At 34.0% G+C, this 11,231-nt stretch overlaps 1 long non-coding RNA gene across 1 annotated transcript in view; it reads left to right on the top strand.

The window, feature by feature from the left end:
• Nucleotides 1-3,053: 3,053 nt before the first annotated feature.
• Nucleotides 3,054-11,231, top strand: part of LOC309871612 — a 103,559-nt gene continuing 95,381 nt past the window's right edge. The window contains exon 1 of the long non-coding RNA XR_014315375.1: nucleotides 3,054-3,144. This is a non-coding gene — a long non-coding RNA (uncharacterized lncRNA). The remainder of the gene's footprint in view (nucleotides 3,145-11,231) is intronic.

Raw genomic sequence — 11,231 nt, 5'->3', positions numbered from 1 at the left:
TAATTCACCTTGTTGCTCCTGAACATCATTTGAGGAAATGATGATTAAGAAGCAGCAATATTTGTGGGATGGTAATGACTAAGTCTGGGTGGCTTAGTTGGTTAAGCTTCTGCCTTCAGCTCAGTACATGATTTGGGGGTCTTGTGATTGAGCCCCATGTCTGCCTTTGGCTCAGGTCATGATCTCAGGATCCTGGGACTGAGCCCCACATCAAGCTCCCTGCTCAGCTGGTGGTCTGCTTCTCCCTCTCCCTCTGCTCCTCCCCCCACTCCCTGCTTGTATCTCTCTCTATCTCCTTCACAAATAAATGAATAAATAAATAAATAAAACCTTAAAAAATTAATCTTGCATTTCACATTTATGAAACTGCCAAACCACATTTGAACCACTTGATAAGGCGCAGGCAGTGGTGTGTTGGTAACAGCAGGCTCTCTGGGGAGGAAGGCCCTTGATTTGTAGCATTTGCCAAATTTTGTGATGTAAACACTCCCACTATGGCCAATTTCAAGCTACTACTAGCTTTCAAAATTCCCGGAAGCTTAAGAAGTTGGTTCTTACAAAATCAAAGTGGCATTAGCTTGTTCCAGCATCCATCGCGGGGGCCGTGCACCGATCTTGAAAATCCCTAGTCAAAGAAAGAAAAGCGGTTAACTACTCTTGGATTTTAAAAGTGGCTTATATTGTAAGACTTCCTTTACCTCCATTTAGTCTTGTAGCTTAGAACTGGCTCATTAGATGCAACTAATTATGGTTCAGCAGAGATCCTAGTTTTGAAACCAAAGGAAAACTTTATTTTCATAGTCTGACTTTATTAAACATGTGAATTTAAATTGGAAAATGACTAGAGCTTAAATACTTAAACCAAACTGGGCCACAGATTTATTTGAATCTGTGAAAAATTCGAATGTAGTGAGTTTAATTTTATACCTCAGAAAAAGGAATGTTCAAATTCTAACCCCTTCCTCCCTCTCTCCATATCTATAAATGTGACCCTATTTGGAAATAAGATCTTTGCAGTTACAATCAAGTTAAGGATCTCAAAGTGACATGATATGGATTTAGAGTCAGTTCTAAATCCAATGACTGGTGTCCCTGTGGGAAAAAAGGGCACAGAACACAGACAGAGTGAAGGGAAGATCATGCGAACATGAAGTCAGAGACCGGAATTCTGTTGCCACAAACCAAAGAATACCAGGAGATGGAAGCAGAAAGGAAGGATTCTCTTGTACAGGTTTCCAGGGAGCATAGCCCTGCCAGTGTTTCGATTTCAGACTTCTAGTCTCCACAATTATGAGACAATAAATCTCTTGTTATTTTAAGACACCAAGTTTATGATAATTTGTAATGCAGCCTGAGAAGACTAATATATATTATACCAGATTAGTAACAAAACAAGAAAAATCACGGTTTGTCTGGTTTCAGTTTTCAACTGAGTTACACAAAAGCTCGCGAAAAAGCTCAATTTTTTAAAAAAGAAATAATAAAATGTAAAAAAGCTCAATTTTTTAAAATGTATTTTTATTCCACAGAAGAGCCCTATTTCTATCACTATTAATTTAAATGTAAGATTATTTTATTCATGAAAACTAGCCATTAAATAGAATATCTTATGACTATTGAGACTTCCTGTAACTATTAAGATCATCATTTATGGGTACCATAATTAACTAATGAGTACTGTAACTAGTTTATTTAAGAAACTAAATATTCACAAAATCAAACAAATGCCTATAGACATTAAGCAGGTAATTTAAATGTGTGGATTTGGCTGGATGTGGTATGCAATAGTGTGTGAATGGGGCCTTTATGACATAGGGTATTCATGCTGCACATGAAAGAAAACTTAGCTCTTCAACTCTAGCTGCTTGTTGCCAGTGGAAGTGTGAGTTGCCAGATCCTCGGGTTTTTCTGAGGAGAAGCAAGGAGCCTAGATTTTATCTAATAGTCCTGAAGTTTTATATGTGGTCTCAAAAAATAAAGCAAAAACAAAAATTTTTTTTAAAGGAAAAGGAAAAGGAGGAAAGAAGAGGAAAAAAAGACTAGTTACCTGCTTTTGGACATATCTGTGAATGTATGCTTTATACAATAAGTTATATTTTGAAAATTTTGCATAAATTTGATAGTGGCATCATGTTTTTTTAAATGTCTTTAGCTGGCAATGGTTCACAATAGAATAGGCTAGGCTTAAAAGTATCTGTCTTTTCCTCTTGGTCAAAGAAGTCAAATAGTAAATGATCTATGAAGAGAAAAAAAATCTTAAATGTCTGGAAACTCATTTTCTAAAATTTTTATGGTAAAAATTTTCAGATGATGAAAGCTTTTTGTACTGCAAAAAGCACCTAATTGGGGGCCTGGGTGGCTCAGTGGGTTAAGCCGCTGCCTTCAGCTCAGGTCACGATCTCAGGGTCCTGGGATCGAGTCCTGCATCGGGCTCTCTGCTCGGCAGGGAGCCTGCTTCCTCCTCTCTCTCTCTGTGTGCCTTTCTGCCTACTTGTGATCTCTCTCTGTCAAATAAATAAATAAAATCTTTAAAAAAAAACAACACCTAATTGATTTTGTAAATCTGGCTTCTCATATATTACATTTTCTCAATATATTTCTCATATATTACATATCAGTATTGTATTACATATACATCTCATATATTACCATATTGTTTCTATAATAAGAATTGTTATTTTATAAAGGACTTTGACCTCTCATCTCATGTTTGAAATTTTCAGAACTAGTTATTATGTCTTAAAAATGTCAACCATCCCAGATGAAAAAAAGTTTGTCACTTTTAAACCTCTATTTGGGAGATGTATTTTTAGCTGTAGGGATGAAGGTGAAGGGGTTTGTTCTGTTGGTGTCATGCTGTCTTAACTTTATGAAAAGAAGGAATTAGGAACAACTTCTAGACAATGTACTGCAGCACATAGCAGCTGAGGTTAATTTATTTTGATTCTTTTTTGCTACCTATTGTGATGTTACAATGGATGGTGACAGTTTACATTATCCAGAGGCACAGCCCTCAGCAGAGGACTGAAGACATTGTCACAGGAGCTCTAGGTCAGTGATCTGGGCACAGAGACTTTGAAAGTGTGCACAGAAGTCAGACCAGAGTCAGAGAAGACCTGGCTGCAAAGAGAGCACACAGATGAGGTTGGACATTATACAGGCAAATGAGAGAAGCATTCTTACTGAACAAAAATGATGAAGGAAAGACAGCTGTGTGTCATTGAGCAAGATGGTAGGGTCTATAGTGAGAATTAGTTTAAAAGAATTTAAATAAGTATGACCAATTGGAAGGAATATTTTATGTACAAACTTAAATAAATACAGCCATAAGGAGTTTTTTTAGAGTTTTCTGAGGACTCAAATGGATTTATGGAAAATGAATTACCATAGGATTTCAAGGTGAATGACAAATGTTTGATATGAAAGATGGCTTGGGACAAATTCCCAGAGGAGGAATAGGTGAATATTTTTCTGCATAGAGAAAGATATAGTAAGATTTCTTCTTGAGAAAACTTGTTTTATTCAACATTTTCAAATTAAGAGATAAAAAGTAAATGAGAGGAGGAGGACAATGTAAATACCCGTTTTGCATTTGACCTTGTGTTATTTATGAATTAAATATCCTGGTCAATGGACATATATCCTAACATATCTGTTGGTTAAATACCAAATGAGTTTCCTCCCTACTTTTAATTTTCCAATATTTTTAAAAAGTTATTAGCAAAACAATATATGGACCTAGTCTAAATAGTACAGTACTACTAAAAAGCTTATAATAATAGCTGTCTCTGACTCAACTCCTCTTTCTGATCCTACCTAAAAGGTAGCCATCTTCTGGGCATCTATCTGTGTCCCTCTGGTATACTTTAAAATATTTAAGTAATGAAATTATTCTGCTGTTCTTGATTGATCAGTTACAGACATTTTCAATGTTAGACATAATAATGTAGATGCAGGCTTCTGTGTCTCTTACCAGATACTCCTTTTTTGTTTTCTTAACAAAAAAGAGTATCTGGTAAGTTGCCCTAATTCTAGGATAAAACAATTGTCCATTTGCATCTGGGATATTATATACAAGTATAGTAAATGGATCTCACAAAAAAGACAAGAAAAATGATCAGAAGAGTAGAGGAATGCTGCTTGTAGACTGACCAACAAGATCTCTTTAGGGAGAACAGACCAAGGCTGATACTGGCCAGGATTAATATTTAAAAATATATAAACACCATGCATAATGTAGACACAGAGTTCTTAGTTCACTTTTAAAATTCTAGGAAGTAAAATTTTGAATAAAAATAAGCTCTTTATTCTGAAAGTGCATTTTTTTTTTTTTTAAAGAGAACAAGCCTACTTTACATAGGTGCTCCATTTATACCCTTAGAAGAAGCCCTTATTTTATAGCAGGGATAGACAGCTGTTTGTGGGCATGTGTGTATGTTTATGTTATCTTTTATTTTTATTAAAGACAGAGTTCACATTAAAGACCCATTAAAACTTAATTGAATTGAAAATTTTATCAGCATCTGTTAAATTTGTCATGCCTTAAAATGTGTATTATCTTGGATTTTGCATGAGAATATAAAATGGTTTCATAAGTATAACAAATAATACATTTCCTGAACTAAAGAATAAGGCATAATTTTCTTCTCACATGCATACTTGGAAACTCTAAGTAGTGTTGGTTCTATGATTTGGTTGTCTTGGGAGACAAATAATGAAATCACATTTTAGCTTGAGTTCAGACATCTATAAAGAATTTTTGTTTTGCATAGATAAAAACTACTTGTTATCATTTTACTTAAAAATAAAATATTTTCTTCTGGCAAACTTCATCTCAAAAAGTGTTTCCATAGAAACCTGAGAAGAAAAATGGGAACATCATTTTAGCTCTGCTCAGAATGATCTACAGTACCCAGATATTTTTTTTTCATTGAAGTATTGTTCATACATAATGTTACATAAGTTTCTGGTGTACAACTAGTTATTTGACATTTCTATCCATTATGCTGTGCTCACCACAAGTGTAGTTACCATGTTACCATACAATGCTATTATACCATTCCCTATGATGTACCTTTTATCCTCATGACTTATTCATAAGTCATAACTGGAAGTCTGTATCTCCCATTATTTCTTTACCCTTTTTCCCATCCTGCCACTCTTATCCCATCTGGCAACCAACCATTTGTTCTCTGTATTTATGGGTCTATTTCTCCTTTTTGTTTGTTTTTTTGTTTTATTTTTTAGATTCCACATATAGGTGAAATCATACAGTACTTATCTTATTTTGTCAGATTTATTTCACTTAATTTAATACCCTCTAGGTTTATCCTGTTTTCACAAGTGGCAAGATCTCATTCTTTTTTTATGGCTGAGTAATATTACACTATTTCTATATACTATATTTTCTTTACCCATTCATCTATAGATGGACACATGTTGTTTCATATCTTGGCTATTATAAATAATGCTGTAATAAACATAAGGGTATGTATGTCTTCTTGAATTAGTGTTTTAATTTTCTTTGGGTAAATACCCACTAATGGAATTACTGGATCATATGGTATTTCTGTTTTTAAGTTTTTTTGAAGAAGCTCCATACTGTTTTCCACAGTGGCTGCACCAATTTGCATTCCCACTGCACTGACAGTACAGAAGGGTTCCTTTTTCTCTACATCCTCGCCAACACTTGTTATTTCTTGTCTTTTTGATTCTAGCCATTCTGACAGATGCAAGGTGATATCTCACTGTAGTTTTGATTTTCATTTCTGTAATGATTAATGATGTTGAGCATCTTGCAGTGTCCAAAGATTTAAACTTGGCTTGAAATAACATTATTTATGGTCATTACCATAGACATATGGTCATTGATTATTAATAAAAGCAATTTATCTGGTTTCTTTATATATGTGTATATATATACACACACACATATATATATATAATTAGTTATCATCATCATTAGGATAGAAGAAACTGATTTATGCAAAAGCTGCAGCTATCTGCATAATTTTAGAAGCTAGGGGGGAAAAAGTAACAACTTTTATAATTCTTTCACGTTCCATTTTACTCTGGCTGAAGTACATCCTGAGAATTAAGAAAAATCTATTTATTTTACAAACTATTTATATTATACTTCAGGGATGGTAAATAATTTTATTCCGTGAACTGACCTTGAGATAGGAATAGTGCTGCTAGGAAGATTGTGCAAGAAGCCTGGCCTAACAGGTGAGCGTGATGAGTTTGTTTAGCAGTGTCTGCCAGGAGTTCAGAATGGAGAAGTGACAGCCTGCAAACTATATATTTACTATCCCTAAAGTTCTAGATTCATAGATGTATTCAACAGACTTGTGTTCAGCATTCATCTACTTACTCTAATTTGTATTATAGCTTGGTCTCTGTTTAAGTTTCTGTCTAATATGTTCTTAGACATATTTTTGGAGAAAAAGAACTTCAAAAAATTTTTCAGATCTGAAATGAAATTTTAGATTTTTCTTCTCTTATATCAAAAGTCTAAAGAAGTCCAATTCTCTTCTCACCAAATTGATCTTTAGAAAGGAGAAAGGATAGATGAAGTAATAAGGAATCCTAGCTAATGCAGTAAGGCAAGAAAAAGAAATAAAAGGGAGATAGTTTGGGAAGGAAGAATAAAACTATCATTGTTCACAGGTCATATGATTGTCTATGTAGAAAATACAAAACAATTGACTACAAAAAAAAACACAAACCCCCAAACCAAAAAACAACAAACCCTCCTAGAGCTAATAATTATAGCAAGGTTGTGGGATACAAGGTTAATATATAAAAGTTGATTGTTTTCCAATGTACTAAAAACGAACAAATTCTTCTATGTAGAATTTGAAATTAAAAACAATGCTATTTACATTAGCACCCTCAAAAATGAAATACTTGGAAATAAGTTTAACAAAATATGGATGAGATCTCTATGAATAAAACTACAAACTAACAAAAGAAATCAAGAGAATTGCATAAATGGGAAGATATTCCATCTTCCTGGAGAGAAGACTCAATATTGTCAAAATATTAGTTTTTTCCAACTTGATCTATAGATTCCACACAATTCCAGGAAAAATCTCAGTAAGTTATTTTCTGCATATCAGCAAACTGATTCTGAAGTTTATATGGAAATGTGAAAGACCCAGAATAGCCAATGCAGTGTTGAAGGAGAAGAACAAAATTGGAAGACTGATACTACCTGACTTCCAACTTACTAGAAAACTATAGTAATCAAGATAGTATGGTATTGGTGAAAGAATAGACAAAGAAATCATTAGAATAGACTATAGGGAGTTCAAAAGAAGGTCATTAAAGATACAGTCAACTGATCTTTAACAAAGGAATAAAGGTAAAATGGAGCATAAACTGTCTTTTCAACAAATGGTGCTGGAACAACTGGACATTCATATACAAAAAAATGAATTTCAACACTGACCTTACATTCTTCACAACAATTAGTTCAAAAATGGATCATGGACCTAAATGTAAAACACAAAACTATAAAGCTCTTAGAAGATAACATAGGAGAAAATCTAGATGATCTTGAGTTTGGTGGTGACTTTAGTCAAATGAAAAAACTAAGGGCATACTCCATGAAAGAAAGAATTGATAATTTGAATAATATTAAAAATCTTCTGCTCTGCAAAAGACCCTATCAAGAGAATGAAGAGACAAGACACAACCTGGGAGGAAATATTTGCAAGACACATCTAATAAAGGACTATTATCTAAAATATACAAAGAGGGGCACCTGGGTGGCTCAGTGGGTTAAAGCGTCTGCCTTCAGCTCGGGTCATGATCCCAGGGTCCTGGGATCGAGCCCTGAGTTGGTCTCTCTGCTCAGCGGGGAACCTCCTTCCCTTCCTCTCTCTCTGCCTGCCTTTCTGCCTACTTGTGATCTCCATCTTTCAAATAAATAGGTAAAATCTTAAAAAAAAAAATATATATATATATATATATATATATATATATATATATATATATACACACACACACACACAAAGAACCCTTAAAGCTCAATAGTAAGAAAATAACCTGGTTAAAAAATGGGCCAAATTCTTTAATATACTCCTCACCAAAGAAGATATATGTATGGCAAATAAGAATATGAAGAGATGTCCCATATTATATGTCATCTGGTAATACAAATTAAGACAACAGTGAGATACCACTACACACCTATTAGAATATGGCCAAAATTCACAACACTGATGACACCAAATACTGAGAAGGGTGTGGAGTAACAGGGACTGTCATTCATTGCTGGTGGAAATGCAAAACGTTTTAGTCACTTTGGAAGAAGTTTGGCAGTTTCTTACCATATGATCTAGCAGTCATACTCCTTGATATTTATCCAAAGGAGTTGAAAACATACTCACACAAAAACCTATGTTCAGATGCTTATAGCAGCTTTCTTCATAATTGTCAGAACTCGGAAGCAATGAACATGGCCTTCAGTAGGTACGTTCCCTCCAGACAACGGAATATTATTCAATACTAAAAATAAATGAGCTGTTAAGTCATAAAAGGACATGGAGGAAACTTAAATGCATATTACTACCTGAAAGAAGCCAGTCTATAAAGGCTACATACTGAATGATTCCAACTATATGACATTCTGAAGGCATTATAAATTTGTCCAAACACATAGAATAGACAACACCAAGAGTGAAATCTAATGTAAATTATAGAGTCTGGGTGATGATGATAATGATGTGTCTGTCTGTACGTTTATCACTTGCAACAAGTATACCACTCTGGTGAGTGTTGTTGATAATTGCGGAGGCTGTATATGTGTGGAGGCAGGGAGTAAATGAGAAATGCCTATGCCTTCCACCTAGTTTTGATGTGAACATAAAACTGCTCTAAAAAATTACTTTTATTTAAGAAAAAATAAGTAATGTTAAAGGAAAAATAGTAAATGTTAAAAAAAAATGAGGCATGGGTACTCAAAATCCTGATAAATAGTAAAATGTCTCCTCTATGCCTCTCCTGTTTCTACATTTCTGTATTGAATATGTTAATATCAACCCCATGTATTTACCAGGACACTAGGTATAGGCCCATGAATATCACTGTGAAAAATGAGAACAACAAAAACAAAAAACAAGATTTTACCACTTTTTAATGCTGACTAGTGGCATGAAAACACAAGTATGCACTATATTTTCTGGTGAAATCAGTCCATGCAGTGGCGCATGAATTTGTTGCTATTGCCAAATACATCAGTCAAATTTATTTAAACTGGCATGTTTAAGCATCATCTTTGGGAGGGGGATATAAGACAATTCTAAATCGTTACTGGCATATATTATTTCCCAAAGTACTGAAATGATAAGGGAATAAAGTAAGAGGAGTATCTCTTGGGAATAGGGAAGGAACAGGAATTAATGCATTTCAGCAATAAGAAGATTCCAATAATTAGAAGAATTCGTTATAAATATAAAAAGAAGTTTAAGACCTAAGATAGGAAAACCAGGACTTTCTCCTAGTCTGACATTTCATTTTGATTATTTTTTTTAGTGAATTATGCATGGCTGACTAGAAATAAGCTAATAGAAATATGTTTTTTTCTTATAATTAAACAATAAGCACAGATATATATTTTTAAATACCTCAGTGTTGAATTTACAGTTGCTTTGTATACCATACAATTCAGTCTAATCTAAATCTAAAACTTGCTTGTCAGTGGTCTTTAAAATACAGAACCCTCAAACAGAGAAGACACTTTGATAGGATTTAAATGCTAACAGAAGTATTGCTTCTATTGTATTGCTATTAATTATGAATTCAATTTAACATCTTGTGTAAAAAAATATTTTTTCTAAGGTTAATGAGGATTTTAAAATGATTTAAGGCAGGGCAAGAAAGTCTCTTACCACAAATTTTCCTTAAGTATGGAAAAAATACCATGTCTTTGTCTCATATGACTGTCCTATTTTCTTTAATACAAAAGAATCATTTTTGTGTGAAAATATGACCTTTATAGGATTATAAATGTCAAACCATGGCCTTTTTAATTCTTCAAATTTCTGACAGGCAAATATTTATTTACTAATGTCAGCTTTTGTACTTTTTCATTCCTAGCTCTTAGCCTAGTGGTTGACACATAAATCCCTCATAAATACTAGTAGAATCTAAATGAATTCTTTGAAAAGGTTCAGTTCTTTAGAACACAGAGCTCATCTCTATCACTCTTGTGCATTGCCATCATCAGACATTTATTAACAGCCCTTCGTTAAAGCAGAAAAAAGTCTTAACAGTCAGTGAAATCGTATCCTTTAATAAAGGTAGAGTTTAGCAGCATAATCGTTTCATCTGAAAAATAAAATCATGGTTAATCAGTGAAAAAGGACATGAAGCTTCCAGCTTGTGTCACTGCAGCTCCAGCTGCAGGACTTTTTTGCCCACTGTCAGCACTCCAGGATCATGTTTTGATCCTTCTTATGTAATCTAGCTTGCTCCAGAAGCAGACATTGAGGCAAAACATTCCAGTGCAAAGAGAGGAATTAAAAAATGAGATAGGGAAGGGAATGAAGCTGATAGAAGATATATACCTTGCATGTTATAATTGCTGGTAACTTGGAACTCTGGGAATTAATGTGAAACTCAAGCCTCAGAATTATCCCTCCTGTGGATGATGGAGTTGGGAGTATTTATATCCAATTTTCATGAATCATTAGTTGAGTGCGGCTCCCAGGTGGTGCCACTTCCCTGGAACTTCCAGCCTGCCAATCAGAAAGTAGAACCCAGCTGCCAGACAAAGCCTTAGGAACAGAGGAGCAGAAAGCTAGCATTTCAGAAAGGGTGCTAGCGGTAACTAGAATGGTAAAGCAAAGGGGAAAGTGTGGGGCAGAGATTGTACAACTATTATTCTCCTCTAAAAGGAACCAAGATTTTAGGATAGCTTATTCCAGGTTTTAGGCAAGAGCAATTTAAATAGGGAAAAAATTGTTGTCGCTAGAAACCAAGTACATTTTAAAAGATGTTGTGGCAATGCTAAAAGGACAAAGTTGTGATAATATAAGCATCACAATAATAATGATGATAATTGTGATCAATTTGAATAAGTTGAATCTGTATTGGGCCAGGAGTTTATAATAATATAAAGTATGCAAAACATAGTTGTAACAAAACAAAGAAGAAGACTGAATGCAATAAGGCATATTTAATTTTTATTTAAAGAAACAAGGGAACGCTAATGATAATATATT

This window comes from Mustela nivalis (assembly GCF_964662115.1).
Source record: "Mustela nivalis genome assembly, chromosome: 1".
Classification (NCBI taxonomy): Eukaryota; Metazoa; Chordata; class Mammalia; order Carnivora; family Mustelidae; genus Mustela; species Mustela nivalis.
The sequence above is the reverse complement of the archived record's forward strand: the minus strand, read 5'-3'. Positions and strand labels throughout refer to the sequence as shown.